Genomic DNA, 11630 nt, shown 5'->3' with positions numbered 1-11630 from the left:
AAAGGGGAAGAGTGGGAATGAGAGAGAGAGCGCGAGAGCGAGACAGAGACAGAGAGACAGAGAGACAGAGACAGAGAGACAGAGAGAGAATGAGAGAGGGAATGAGAGTGGGAATGAAAGAGCGAGAGAGCGAGAGAGACAGAGAGAGAGAGAGAGAGAGAGAGAGACAGAGAGAGAGAGAGAGAGAGAGAGAGACCTGGGCCCTGAAAGTAAATCTCAGTAAGAGAAAAATAATGGTATTCCAAAAAAGGTCCAGTTGCCAGGAACACGAATCCAAATTCCACCCAAGACACCCAAGAGTTATCTATCTATAATCTATCCAAAACAGGGCCGTGGGGTGAGACAGGGATGCAGCTTGAGCCCCAGCCTCTTCAACATATATATCAACGAACTGGCGAGGGCACTAGAACAGTCTGCAACACCCGGCCTCACCCTACTAGAAACAGAAGTCAAATGTCTACTGTTTGCTGATGATCTGGTGCTTCTGTCCCCAACCAAGGAGGGCCTACAGCAGCACCTAGATCTGTCCCCAACCAAGGAGAGCCTACAGCAGCACCTAGATCTGTCCCCAACCAAGGAGGGCCTACAGCAGCACCTAGATCTGTCCCCAACCAAGGAGAGCCTACAGCAGCACCTAGATCTGTCCCCAACCAAGGAGGGCCTACAGCAGCACCTAGATCTTCTGCACAGATTCTGTCAGACCTGGGCCCTGACAGTAAATCTCAGTAAGACCAAAATAACGGTGTTCAAAAAAAGGTCCAGTCAACAGGACCACAAATACAAATTCCATCTAGACACCGTTGGCCTAGAGCACACAAAAAACTATACATACCTCGGCCTAAACATCAGCGCCACAGGTAACTTCCACAAAGCAGTGAACGATCTGAGAGACAAGACAAGAAGGGCCTTCTGTGCCATCAAAAGGAACATAAAATTGGACATACAGTTGAAGTTGGAGGTTTACCTACACCTTAGCCAAATATATTTAAACTCAGTTTTTCACAATTCCTGACATTTAATCCTAGTAAAAATTCCCTATCTTGGGTCAGTTAGGATCACCACTTTATTTTAAGAATGTGAAATGTCAAAATAATAGTAGAGAGAAAGATTTAATTCAGCTTTTATTTCTTTCATCACATTCCCAGTGGGTCAGAAGTTTACATACACTCAATTAGTATTTGGTAGCATTGCCTTTAAATTGTTTAACTTGGGTCAAATGTTTCGGGTAGCCTTCCACAAGCTTCCTACAATAAGTTGGGTGAAGTTTGGCCCATTCCTCCTGACAGAGCTGGTGTAACTGAGTCAGGTTTGTAGGCCTCCTTGCTCGCACACACTTTTTCTGTTCTGCCCACACATTTTCTATAGGATTGAGGTCAGGGCTTTGTGATGGCAACTCAAATACCTTTACTTTGTTGTCCTTAAGCCATTTTGCCACAACTTTGGAAGTATGCTTGGGGTCATTGTCCATTTGGAAGACTCATTTGCAAGCTTTAACTTCCTGACTGATGTCTTGAGATGTTGCTTCAATATATCCACATCATTTTCACTTCCTCATGATGCCATCTAGTTTGTGAAATGCACCAGTCCCTCCTGCAGCAAAGCCCCCCCACAACATTATGCTGCCACCCCCGTGCTTCACGGTTGGGATGGTGTTCTTTGGCTTGCAAGCTTCCCCCTTTTTCCTCTAAACATAACGATGGTCATTATGGCCAAACAGTTCTATTTTTGTTTCATCAGACCAGAGGACATTTCTCCAAAAAGTACGATCTTTGTCCCCATGTGCAGTTGCAAACAATAGACTGGCTTTTATATGGCGGTTTTGGAGCAGTGGCTTCTTCCTTGCTGAGTGGCCTTTCAGGTTATGTCGATATAGGACTCGTTTTACTGTGGATATAGATACTTTTGTACCCGTTTCCTCCAGCATCTTCACAAGGTCCTTTGTTGTTGTTCTGGTATTGATTTGCACTTTTCGCACCAAAGTACGATCATCTCTAGGAGACAGAACGCGTCTCCTTCCTGAGCGGTATGACGGCTGCGTGGTCCCATGGTATTTATACTTGCGTACTATTGTTTGTACAGATGAACATGGTACATTCAGGCGTTTGGAAATTGCTCCCAAGGATGAACCAGACTTGTGGAGGTCTACAATTTTCTTTCTGAGGTCTTGGCTGATTTCTTTTGATTTTCCCATGATGTCAAGCAAAGAAGCACTGAGTTTGAAGGTAGGCCTTGAAATACATCCACAGGTACACCTCCAATTAACTCAAATTATGTCAATTAGCCTATCAGAAGCTTCTAAAGCCATGACATAATTTTCTGGAATTTTCCAAGCTCTTTAAAGGCACAGTCAACTTAGGGTATGTAAAATTCTGACCCACTGGAATTGTGATACAGTGAATTAGAAGTGAAATAATCTGTCTGTAAACCATTGTTGGAAAAATGACTTGTGTCATGCACAAAGTAGATGTCCTAACCGACTTGCCAAAAGTATAGTTTGTTATCAAGAAATTTGTAGAGTGGGTGAAAAACAAGTTTTAATGACTCCAACTTCAGTGTATGTAAACTTCCGACTTCAACTGTACCAAATGTATGACCATATTAGAGACATATTTCCCTCAGATTACACAGACACACAAAGAATTTAAATTCGATAAACTATTTAACTTATTTTGGCAATGTAAAGATATGTTGCCCATGCCAATAAAACCCCTTAAATTGAATTGAGTTGAGAGAGAGAGAGAGGGGAGTGAGAGAGAGAATTGGTAATTAGGGGGCGAGAGATAGAGAGGATTGGGAATTAGGGGGCGAGAAAGAGAGAGAGAGAGAGAGAGAGAGAGAGAGAGAGAGAGAGAGAGAGAGAGAGAATTGGGAATTAGGGGGCGACAGAGAAAGAGAGAGAGAGAAAGGATTGGGAATGTTGGGCGATCAGAGAGAGAGAGAGAATGAGAGTGAGGGGGCGAGAGCAAAAGAGAAATACATGGTGACGGAGATGAAAATAAAAAAGTTTTTGTATACAACACACACACACACACACACACACACACACACACACACACACACACACACACACACACAGTAGAACAGGTACCAGTCCTGTATAATGAATAAGTCTGGCTCTGAGGTTCAATGCTTTAATTGTTTTGTATGTTGTTGACCCTGTGTGTGTGTGTGTGTGTGTGTGTCTGTAATCAATGTATTAGCCAAGCCTGATCAGCTCTATAATTAGGTAACAGGTTTGGACAGGTGTGTGAGAATGATGAGTAGAATGGCCGGTTGTGATACAGCCTAGAATCGAACCAGGGTCTGTAGTGACGCCTCTAGCACGGAGATGCAGTGCCTTAGAGCGCTGCGCCACTCGGGGAGCCCATCAATCTAGTCCATGAGATCAGAAGAGCATGGTTATTGATTAGATGGATCAATCTAGTTCATGAGATCAGTAGAGCATGGTTATTGATTAGACAGGTCTGATTCTCTACTGACCGCTTTGTTTTCCATTCTACTCATCATTCACACACACCTGTCCAAACCTGTTACCTAATTATAGAGCTGATCAGGCTTGGCTAATACATTGATTACAGACACACACACACACACACACACACACACACACACACACACACACACACACACACACACACACACACACACACACACACACACAGGGTCAATAACATACAAAACAATTAAAGCATTGAACCTCAGAGCCAGACTTATTCATTATACAGGACTGGTACCTGTTCTAGTGTGTGTGTGTGTGTGTGTGTGTGTGTGTGTGTGTGTGTGTGTGTGTGTGTGTGTGTGTGTCTGTGTGTGTGTGTGTGTGTGTTGTATACAAAAAGTTTTTTCTTTTCATCTCCGTCACAATGTATTTCTCTTTTGCTCTCGCCCCCTCACTCTCATTCTTCTCTCTCTCTCTGATCGCCCAACATTCCCAATCCTTTCTCTCTCTCTCTCTTTCTCTCGCCCCCTAATTCCCAATCCTCTTCTCTCTCTCTCTCTATCTCTCGCCCCCTAATTCCCAATTCTCTCTCTCTCTCTCTCTCTCTCTCTCTCTTTCTCTCTCACCTCAATTACATTTAAGGGGTTTTATTGGTATGGGCAACATATCTTTACATTGCCAAAATAAGTGAAATAGTTTATCGAATTCAAATACTTTGTGTATCTGTGTAATCTGAGGGAAATATGTGTCTCTAATATGGTCATACATTTGGCAGGAGGTTAGGAAGTGCAGTTCAGTTTCCACCTCATTTCATGGGCAGTGTGCACATAGCCTGTCTTCTCTTGAGAGCCAGGTCTGCCTACAGCGGCCCTTCTCAATAGCATGGCCATGCTCACTGAGTCTGTACATAGTCAAAGATGTCCTTAAGTTTGGGTCAGTCACAGTGGTCAAGTATTCTGCCACTGTGTACTCTCTGTTTAGGGCCAAATAACATTCTAGTTTGCTCTGTTTTTGTAAATTCTTTCCAATATGTCAAGTAATTATCTTTTTGTTTTCTCGTGATTTGGTTGGGTCTAATTGTGTTGCGGGTATGGGAATCGGAAATAGTTGGTGTTTTACGTTGTACACGGAGGATATTTTTGTAGAATTCTGCATGCAGAGTCTCAATTTGGTGTTTGTCCCATTTTGTGAATTCTTGGTTGGTGAGCGGACCCCAGACCTCACAACCATAAAGGGAAATGGGTTCTATAACTGATTCAAGTATTTTTAGCCAGATCCTAATTGGTACAGTTGAAGTCAGAAGTTTACATACACTAAGTTGACTGTGCCTTTAAACAGCTTGGAGAATTCCAGAAAATGGATGTCATGGCTTTAGAAGCTTCTGATAGGCTAATTGACATAATTTGAGTCAATTGGAGGTGTACCTGTGGATGTATTTCAAGGCCTACCTTCAAACTCAGTGCTTCTTTGCTTGACATCATGGGAAAATCAAAAGAAATCAGCCAAGACCTTAGAAAAGAAATGGTAGACCTCCACAAGTCTGGTTCATCCTTGGGAGCAATTTCCAAATGCCTGAAGGTACCACGTTCATCTGTACAAACAATAGTACGCAAGTATAAACACCATGGGACCACGCAGTCGTCATACCGCTCAGGAAGGAGACGTGTTCTGGCTCCTAGAGATGAACGTACTTTGGTGCGAAAAGTGCAAATCAATCACAGAACAACAGCAACGGACCTTGTGAAGATCCTGGAGGGAACAGGTACAAAAGTATCTATATCCACAGTTAAACGAGTCCTATATTGACATAACCTGAAAGGCCACTCAGCAAGGAAGAAGCCACTGCTCCAAAACTGCCATAAAAAAGCCAGACTACGGTTTGCAACTGCACATGTGGACAAAGATCGTACTTTTTGGAGAAATGTCCTCTGGTCTGATGAAACAAAAATAGAACTGTTTGGCCATAATGACCATCGTTATGTTTGGAGGAAAAAGAGGGAAGCTTGCAAGCCGAAGAACACCATCCCAACCGTGAGGCACGGGGGTGGCAGCATCATGTTGTGGGGGTGTTTTGCTGCAGGAGGGACTGGTGCAGTTCACAAAATAGATGGCATCATGAGGAAGAAAAATTATGTGGATATATTGAAGCAACATCTCAAGACATCAGTCAGGGAGTTAAAGCTTGGTCGCAAATGGGTCTTCCAAATGGACAATGACCCCAAGCATACTTCCAAAGTAAAAAGAAATAAAAGCTGAAATAAATCATTCTCTCTACTATTATTCTGACATTTCACATTCTTAAAATAAAGTGGTGATCCTAACTGACCTAAGACAGGTCCTTTTTACTAGGATTAAATGTCAGGAATTGTGTAAAACTGAGTTTAAATCTATTTGGCTAAGCTTTATGTAATCTTCCGACTTCAACTGTATATAGAGAGGTATATAGAGAGGTACTTAGAGAAATGTATGGAGAGGTATATAGAGAGGTATATAGAAAGGTATATAGAGAGGTATGTGGAGAGGTATATGGAGAGGTATATGGAGAGGTATATAGAGAGGTATATAGAGAGGAATATAGAGAGGTATATAGAGAGGTATATAGAGAGGTATATGGAGAGGTATATGGAGAGGTATATAGAGAGGTATGTGGAGAGGTATATGGAGAGGTATATGGAGAGGTATATAGAGAGGTATGTGGAGAGGTATATAGAGAGGTATATGGAGAGGTATATGGAGAGGTATATGGAGAGGTATATAGAGAGGTATATAGAGAGGTATGTAGAGAGGTATATGGAGAGGTATATGGAGAGGTATATAGAGAGGTATGTGGAGAGGTATATAGAGAGGTATATGGAGAGGTATATGGAGAGGTATATGGAGAGGTATATGGAGAGGTATATAGAGAGGTATGTGGAGAGGTATATGGAGAGGTATATGGAGAGGTATATAGAGAGGTATGTGGAGAGGTATATAGAGAGGTATATGGAGAGGTATATGGAGAGGTATATGGAGAGGTATATAGAGAGGTATATAGAGAGGTATGTAGAGAGGTATATGGAGAGGTATATGGAGAGGTATATGGAGAGGTATATAGAGAGGTATGTGGAGAGGTATATAGAGAGGTATATGGAGAGGTATATGGAGAGGTATATGGAGAGGTATATGGAGAGGTATATAGAGAGGTATGTAGAGAGGTATATAGAGAGGTATATAGAGAGGTATATAGAGAGTTATACGGAGAGGCACAGTAGGAGGTACAGGCATGCAGGAAAGGCAGAGAGAGAGAGAAGTGGGGGGGGGGTGAAATCTGAGTTGTAGAATAACAGGCAGGCAGGTGGTCATGGTACCCAGATGCCGTTGCTCAGATCTGGCCTGTGACTCATGCTATCTCTACAGGAACAGATGGTTAGACAGCAGAGAGAGAAAGAGAGGGGAGAAGAGAGGGAGAGAGGGGAGAAGAGAGGGAGAGATGAGAAGAGAGAGAGAGGGGAGAAGAGAGGGAGAGATGAGAAGAGAGAGAGAGGGGAGAAGAGAGGGAGAGATGAGAAGAGAGGGAGAGATGAGAAGAGAGGGAGAGATGAGAAGAGAGAGAGAGATGAGAAGAGAGAGAGAGATGAGAAGAGAGAGAGAGATGAGAAGAGAGAGAGAGATGAGAAGAGAGGGAGAGATGAGAAGAGAGGGAGAGATGAGAAGAGAGGGAGAGATGAGAAGAGAGAGAGAGATGAGAAGAGAGAGAGAGATGAGAAGAGAGAGAGAGGGGGGAAGAGAGAGAGAGAGAGAGAGAGAGAAAAAGAGAGATGGAGGGAGAATGGGGGAGAGCAGAGAGAGACAAACACAAATAATTTCTACCCTTCTATATAAGATAATTATATCAGGTAATTACATAAGGCAACAGTACCTCTGTAGTACCTCATACAGAAGACGGGGAACATGCCAGGGACTCCAAACAGCATCTGACCTGCTACTGGCTGGATCGGCTCGTCCTTGCCTATTCATTACAGGGATAGACCTCATCCATCCACATGGACCTGCATTAGAGCTGTTACCAGCGTTAGAGCAGAATTTTCACTAGCCTGGGTCCAAAATCGGTGCCTTGCGATATATACGAAAAAACGACATTTCATATTTTCTACTAGCCTGGTCTGAAAACGACTAACCTGGTCTGAAAAGCTTGATTTCCATGATTATGGACTTGTATTAGAGCTGTCATCAGCGTTAGAGTTGGCTGGAAGGCAACATTAGAGCTGTCATCAAAAAAAAACAGCAGCGTTGCAGTTCTTGACACATTCAAACCGGTGCGCCTGTCACCTACTACCATACCCCCGTTCAATGGTACTGAAAATATTTTGACTTGCCCAATTCACCCTCTGAATGACACACATTACACAATCCATATCTCAATTGTCTCAAGCCTGAAAAGTCCTTGTTTAACCTGTGTCCCCTCCCTCCCTTTCATCTACACTGATTAAAGTGGATTTAGAATAGCGTCCTCATGCTACCGAAGAAACAGTACTCCCCCGCCTACGTAGCATAGAGCCTGAGGAAAGACACTAAACTGGCTGAGACATTAAAGAATGACGTGGACGGACTCGTACAATCTAGCTACATCAAGAAGCATTAGACCAGCCAGAAATAAAGACCTGGGGTGTAATTTATCAAGCATGTGTAGGCACAAATCTTTGCACACGAAGTGTGAGATTGATCTGTATGATCGTTCGCTTGAGAGTGTGCGTAAATGTACTCGCAGCCATGACCATGTGTATGCACCGTGCCAAGTGGTGGAATGAGGGAACTGTTTGTCAAGCGTAGAACGGTGGAAAATATATGTTGAAAATGTGTGAAATTGTGAGAGTAGGCCTAATAATGAAATTATTTTTTCTATTTAATTGCATTTCCATTGTGAATTCATGCAACATATCTTGACAGGATATATATATATATAATAAATAATGTGACCACATCAGTGCATTTGTTACGATAATAATCCATATAAAGTACAGTAATTTGTTAAATTAGAGGCATGTGTGAAGGAGAGAGACCTAATTTAGAAAGGCAAACACATTCCTTTGATGTTCTCCTGAAAGTGCTATCAACCCACAGTTTTTTTTTGTAACATATACTTTCCATACAAGCTGCTGAATGTGGTGGCCAGGTGGAATGCACGACTCGTTCATTCTGCAGAACAGTAATGTTGGTCTGTGCGCCAACAGGAGAGATCTGGATGGCTTTTTGGTGAGTGTGGCCTGCTCATTTGAAGTATATTTACCAATTGTTGTGGAAATTCTAATCCGTAAGGAAGAGATACTGTAGATTCTTCAAACAACAACTTTAAGATTTGCACAAATGTAGCTGTTAACAACTCAATAGTGCAGAGATAAAATCCCAACAAACAGAGTTGACTCTCAGCTTTTATAGAAAGTACGACCTCTTTGTCAATGTGGCAGTTTAGCAGATGTGTGGAAACAGGGGGCAGAACATGGTGTGTAAAAGGTGATTAGCTTCACTGTGCAGATTAAGACAGCTCACATTGCCACCGTTGTCTGTTCCTTCTTGCAAGTTTCCACACAGCCAAGTTCTTGTAGAATGTGAATACAGGATGTCACAAACTGCAGTCGCACCCAAACGGCTCTTGTCTGTACGCCCAGACTTATGACTAAGTCACACAAGACCAGTTTGTATCAGCAGAAAAACAGTCATAGCATGTCTATTAATACATTTTCCACCACGTTTCCTCCCCTTTGAGACTGAGTCTCAACCTAATAGAAAATTACTTACAAGCATTTTCATCAAACAAGCCTGAGGGGAAAAGAGGGAAAAGGAAAAACGTTCTTGCAATTAAATTACCTCCATTGTCATTCAGTTTCAACCCTTCACATAGTGCAATTCATTCTCAGAGGGGGAAAGGAACATATGAATTCAACATCGGTAAATGCTTCATCACCACACACAAAGCATTCGCTTTGGTTTGAGGTTTGTTTGTGAGACCACTGCTGAGCTCTTTCAGATGTTCCACTACACTAGTCAAGTTACCCTTCGGGTACGAATGTACAGCAATGGTCACCTATCATTTGGCACCCTCTGCAGGAGATGTGTTGCTACTACTACAGCGAACTTCCCTTCCGGTGAGGTGGCCTCCTGTATACAGGGATCTGTGGCTAATCTTTCAAGCATTTTACCTTCTTTGACAACCCCCTGCCATCAAGGCAAAGGGTGGCTACTTTGAAGAATCTCAAATATCAAACATATTTTGATTTGTTTAACACTATTTTGGTTACTACATGATTCAATATGTGTAATTTCATAGTTTTGATGTCTTCACTATTATTCTACAATGTAGAAAATAGTAAAATATAGAAAAAGTCTTGAATCAGTAGGTGTGTTCAAACTTTTGACTGGTACTAAATATTTAAAATAATACAACTTATGATTCCATTGGTAAGTCTAATATATTTTATTTGCCCAACTAGGACTAAACATTTTTTTTTAATTAAATGTAATTTGAGTCAGTATGTTTTTATTTTATTATTATTATTTATATTTTTTTACCAGAATTTTTGGAAATTCTCTCACGACCCAATTTTCATATTTGGTGACCCCCAGTTTGGGATCCAATGGATTGACTTTAGAAGTGTCGCGTCTACATTACCTATAAAGGACTCAATAATAATCACTATATTTTATGTTGTAATGATGTGCAAATAGTTAGAGTACAAAGGGAAAATAAATGAACACAAAGGTAAAAAAAGGTATGTGAACCCTGAACCCTGATTTAATAACTGGTTGACCCTCCTTTGGCAGCAATAACCTCAACCAAAAGACCTGCAAAACGGTCAGGAGGAATTTTGGACCATACCTCTTTACAAAACTGTTTCAGTTCAGCAATGCTCTTGGGATGTCTGGTGTGAACAGCTCTCTTGAGGTCATGCCACAGCATCTCAATCGTGTTGAAATCAGGAACCTGACTAGGCCACTCCAGAAGGCCTATTTTCTTCTGTTGAAGCCATTCTGTCATTGATTTACTTCTGTGTGTTGGGTCGTTGTCCTGTTGCATCAACCAACTTCTCTTGAGCTTCAATTGGCGGACAGATAGCCTAACATTCTCCTGCAAAATGTCTTGATAAACTTGGGATTCATTTTTCCGTCAATGATACCAAGCTGTCCAGGCCCTTAGGCAGCAAAGCAGCCCCAAACCATGATGCTCCCTTCACCATACTTTACAGTTGGGATGAGGTTTTGATGTTGGTGTGCTGTACATTTTTTTCTCCACACATAGTGTTGTGTGTTCCTTTCAAACAACTCAACTTTAGTTTAATCTATCCACAGAATATTTTGCCAGTAGCTCTGTGGAACATCCAGGTGCACTTTTGCAAACTTCAATGTTTTTATTGGACAGCAGTGGCTTCTTCCATGGTGTCCTCCCATGAACACCATCCTTGTTTAGTGTTTTACGTATCGTAGACTTGTCAACAGAGATGTTAGCATGTTCCAGAGATTTCTGTAAGTCTTTCGCTGACACTCTAGGATTCTTCTTAACCTCATTGAGCAGTCTGCGCTGGGCTCTTGCAGTCATCTTTGCAGGACGGCCACTCCTAGGGAGAGTAGCAACAGTGCTGAACTTTCTCCATTTATGGACAATTTGTCTTACCATGGACTGATGAACATCAAGGCTTTTAGAGATACTTTTGTAACCCTTTCCAGCTTTATGCAAGTCAACAATTCTTAACCTTAGGTCTTCTGAGATCTGTTTGTTTGAGGCATTGTTCACATCAGGCAATGCTTCTTGTGAATAGCAAACTCACATTTTGTGAGTGTGTTTTATAGGGCAAGGCAGCTCTAACCAACATCTCCAATTTTATCTCATTGATTGGACTCCAGGTTAGCTGACTCCTGACTCCAATTAGCTTTTGGAGAAGTCATTAACCTAGGGGTTCACATACTTTTCCCAACCTACACTGTGAATGTTTAAATGATGTATTCAATATAGACAAGAAAAATACAATAATTTATGTGTTATTAGATTAAGCACACTATGTTTGTTTATTTTTGTGACTTAGATGAAGATCAGATCAAATTTGATGACCAATTTATGCAGAAATCCAGGTAATTCCAAAGGGTTTACATACTTTTTCTTGCCACTGTAGGTAGTATTTACAATGGTGTTTGTTCAGACACAGTAACAAGGAGATGTCGG

Source organism: Salmo trutta, unplaced genomic scaffold, assembly GCF_901001165.1.
Source record: "Salmo trutta unplaced genomic scaffold, fSalTru1.1, whole genome shotgun sequence".
Taxonomy (NCBI): Eukaryota; Metazoa; Chordata; class Actinopteri; order Salmoniformes; family Salmonidae; genus Salmo; species Salmo trutta.
The sequence above is the reverse complement of the archived record's forward strand: the minus strand, read 5'-3'. Positions refer to the sequence as shown.